The following is a 4529-nucleotide window of genomic DNA, read 5'->3' as shown; positions in this document are numbered from 1 at the left end:
GCAATAGAGGATGCAAAACTTAGAAGTTCTAACCCGTCAAGGAATCTCATTCATCATTTCATTTTGGAGGGAAAGGATATGAAAAATGAAATGTCAGTGCTATAATATCAGGAGCATTTAAAATGTCAAGTGCTTGCTATTGTACGGCCTGCCTGTCTGCTCTTCTGCTCAAACCTCCAACTGGTATAATAATTACAGATGATACACAGGTTTTCATGCATGACTGGACCCAGATTCATAAGCAGTCTGATGAAAACATTCTCAGTGCCCAGCCTGAGGTTCTCTCTTTTTTCTACACAGTTGCTTTCTCTTTGAAGCAAAACATTACTACAAACTCAAGACAACATTCAGTGTAAGGAGTGAGGAATCGGGACAGAAAAACAAATTCTCATATAGACCAAAATCCAGTCACTTATAATATACAGATGCCTCTGGAGCCAGGAGACAACAAACACATTGGGCAAAAGTATGTTCAATCCAAGAATACTGAACGCTGGAGACTCCGCTCAGGAAATGCATTTGTATTTCAAGATGCAGATTAAGTGTGCAAGGAAACATGCATACAAGCCCTGTTGTGAACCTTTAGGTATGGAGATATGTTTTCAATTTAATGATCATGTTATATTCTGCAGAGAATTGCATAACCCATGAACATAAAAGCAATGATTCGTCGGTGAAAATCTTTGTGGAAGCTATGAATGCTGCATTCAGAATACTGTTTCAACTATGACAAAAACTAAAGGCAACAGCTGAGGCTTGGGGGAAGGCCTCATGTCTTCTCCACTGCCTGTATCATGCTCACTAAGAGCCAGGAAAGGTGTCTCACAGCTATTTCATTCAGTTCCATTGTCTAGACCATCCTGGCTAGGATGTTTATAGCAGTTGACCTTGGCGTCTGACTGTCTCCCATTACAGGAGAGACTGAAGAGCTTAGAAACAGTCTCAGGCAGATCTTGGGCTTTTCCCATGAAGCTGATAAACCTTCCAACACCAATTCTCTTGGAAAGTAACAAATGGGCTGTTAACAAGATACCCACTCTGCTTGTGGATACACATGGTATATTCACCAGTAGCTCTGTTGGATTATTTTTAACCCTCTCATCTCCACCAGACACTAAGATATTGATATGTGATCATCTTCATATGAAAAACCATCCAATGTATGCCAGGAAGAGTAGAGACAAAGAACACGACATACATTTATGTTTGGTTGGCTACAGTGGGTGATGTGCCCAATGCAATAGGGCAAATATCCCTTTACATCTCTTCTCAATACTGGCTATGTGCCCTTTATTTCTGAAGATATGACCAAGTCATGGATATATGAGACTATAGATTTAAAATAAAATTATTGTGTGTGTGTGAAGTATGTAGACATGTGTTATGATACATATGTAGTGGTCAGAGGGTATCTTTGTGGGGTTGGTTCTCTCCAACTCTGTAATATGTGTTCTGTGAATTGAACTCACCTTTACCTCACCAATGCTAAGGAGCACAGGAATATGCTGCCATGCCTGGAGGGTTTTTGTTTGATGGGTGATGAGGATAAAACTCAGGTCTTTATACTTGTAAAGCAAGGATTTTTGTCATCTGAGGAATCTCCCCTATGTGCATATTATTATTTTTTATGGGTTTTCTTTTCCTTTTCTGTTTTTGAGCCCAAATTTTATCATACTTCTGTGATCTATCATCTTCTAATATATGGATTATCCTCCATGTTTACCCACAACCCTCATCCACACAATACTGCTTTTTCAGTTTGAATTGAGGGAATTGCTTGTTGACACAAATCACTTGAAATAGAGCTATGAATGTGCTCTAATTGAGGTTTATAGGTACAGACCACAATCTCAAGGAAACTGTACCCATTGAGGTTTGTAACCATGCACAAGATCAGCCCAAGACAAGTCAAGACATTCAGTCACTAGTGACTGTTGCTGAAGTTTTCTCCAGTCCCACTCGGGCCCCCGCAGTTCCACGGCCCATTTATAAAATAATCACTCAGAAGCTCATATTAATTAAAAATGCTTGGCCATTAGCTCAGGCTAACTATTGACTAGCTCTTACATCTTAAACTCAGTCCATTTCTGTTAATCTATATGTTGCCACCATGTGTTCCGTGGCTTTACCTGTGTGCCTGTTACATGCTGCTCCCTGGACATTGGGCTGGTGTCTCCTCCTCAGCCTTCGTGTTCCCAGAATTCTCTTCTCTGCTTGTCCCGCCTATACTTCCTGCCTGGCTACTGGCCAATCAGCACTTTTATTTATCAGTCAATCAAAGCAACACATGCTCAGCATAGAGAACATCCCACAGCAAGTGACCATGCACAGAGCAGAAACCCAGCAGGAAATGAAGTCAGAAGCTGCCCTGTAGCTATTCAGTACTCATGACAAATAATGGTCTAGGCAAAACTACAGTCAACAGCAGCAAGGAATGAAACCCCCAAATCTCAGGAAAAATTCAACTGTGGAATAAACCACAGCGCAGTTGGGAACACTGCCAATGAAAAGGCGTGGTAAGTTGTGAGTTGGGGAGATCGATGCTTCCAAGACAGGGGATCTCAAGTAATGAAAGCATCCCCCAACCCCCTGCATTGTGAAATCACAGCTGGTAAACTCTCAACCATAAGACTTTCAGATTTCTATTGACTCAGCATGAACAGATGAGAAGTGAGAGTAGAAACCGGGCTGCTAGAGTCTGTTGTGTCTGCTGGGTCAGGAAACGTCATCAGCGTTGGCTACAGCAAATGCTGTGTCTGACAGGAATGGGCTAGTCATCACCCCAGCTGGAAAACAGCACAGGCAGAACGGAAGCAAAGAGATGGAATTCTTCACTGCTGCTGTCTCTATTTCCTCACTGCCCTTCTGATCTCTGAAATTAACATTTTGATGTTACTAAATCACGAAAGCATTTTCCATTAAAAAAAAAAAAGTATTGTGCAATAGCCAACTTTTATCTACAGCAACTTAATGTCACTGTTGCTAAGCTGTCTTTTGAAGTCTTTCTCACTCTCTCCCTCTGGCAGCGCACACCACTTCTTCATTTATTCATCAAATGTGAATTAACCCTCTGTCCAGTCGCCGTTTCTCCCCTGCCTGGTGATGCTGCAGCCCAGCAAAGGGCTGTAACCACACAGACACTCAGAGGACACAGGGAACGGCTTGCATTGTCTGCTGGTCATTTACCTCCCGTCCCACTTTGCTCTCTGTGCCTGGAATAAACACCATGACCAAAGCAGCTTGGGGAGGCCAGTCTTTTTTTTTTTCTTCCAGATCACAATCCATCACCAAGGCAAGTTGGAGCAGAAATTCACGCAGTAGCAGAGGCAGGAACTGGGGGAGCAAGCTGCTTACTGGCCCACTCCCTAGCTTCTTCTCAGCTAGTTTTCTTACATAGCCAGGACTCCCTGGCTAGGGGTAGTATTGCCGTGGTGGTATGCCCTCTTTTTTTTTTTTAATTCATCAGAAATTATTAATGAACTTTCCCCACAAAGAATTACATTTACATTGAAACTTACTAGACTAGTAGAAGGTTGACATTCGGGGCACAAGCTACCATGGCAGACCATACCAGATTAGATGAACAGCAGTAAAGACAGAGCCAAAAAGATTTTAATGACAAGAAAGAATTGGTATGATTGGATCGCTCTGTGCTTATTTTGTATGGTACGGGTCTAAATCAGGCTTCATGGGAGTACAATTCGCAATCACTGGCAGAGTTGGGTAATGAAATATGTGTTATGTCATCAGAAGAGGCTTGGATTTTATTGTGTGGGAAACATAGCTGTCATTAAGGGATTTTAGAGGGCAATGATATGATCAAATTGGAGATTTATGTGTTATGTTCTTAAAGTAACATGGGGATGATTTGAAAGAGAAACTTGATGTAACTTCTAGTAAGAAACTGCACAACCCTCACCTGTGTGAATAGGAAGGAGCTGTTGTTTAGGTGACAGATCCAGAAATACTAAGGAAGTGTAACCTCTGACATGAGTGGGTCAAAAATGACTTAGCAAACAAAAAAATACGAAAGTAGTATAAAGAAAATATTCACTTTGGAAAATATTGAAAAAATGATTCTCTGAGTTTTTGAGCAACATCTAAAAACTAATACTGTAATGGGAAGGGTGGGATTCTTTGCTTAAGTCTACTGCCAATGTATCCATAAACTTGCCAGAAAGTGCTCAGACCTAGCTCTGACACCACCAAACTGAGGCTACAATACCGCATTTGTCTACCCAAGGCAGTCACCTCTTACTATGGGTAGCTTTAAGATTGTAAACCAAGCGTGGGTTGTGGGCATAGTTGCTTTCACGAAATCCAGGCAGTATCATTTATAGCCACATCAGCTTCAGAAAATATTTAATTGCATCTTCTTTTTGTTATAACCAAAAAAGACCAAGCATACTTTTTTTCCTGGAAGAAAAATAGAGTCAAAAGCAAGACATGAATTTTTTTTATTTTTTATTTTTTAATTTTTTAATTTTTTAATTTTTTATTTTATTTTATTTTTCTTCATTAGGAAATTT

This window comes from Peromyscus maniculatus, chromosome 12 (assembly GCF_049852395.1).
Source record: "Peromyscus maniculatus bairdii isolate BWxNUB_F1_BW_parent chromosome 12, HU_Pman_BW_mat_3.1, whole genome shotgun sequence".
In the NCBI taxonomy this organism is placed as follows: domain Eukaryota; kingdom Metazoa; phylum Chordata; class Mammalia; order Rodentia; family Cricetidae; genus Peromyscus; species Peromyscus maniculatus.
Note: the sequence above shows the minus strand (reverse complement) of the source record.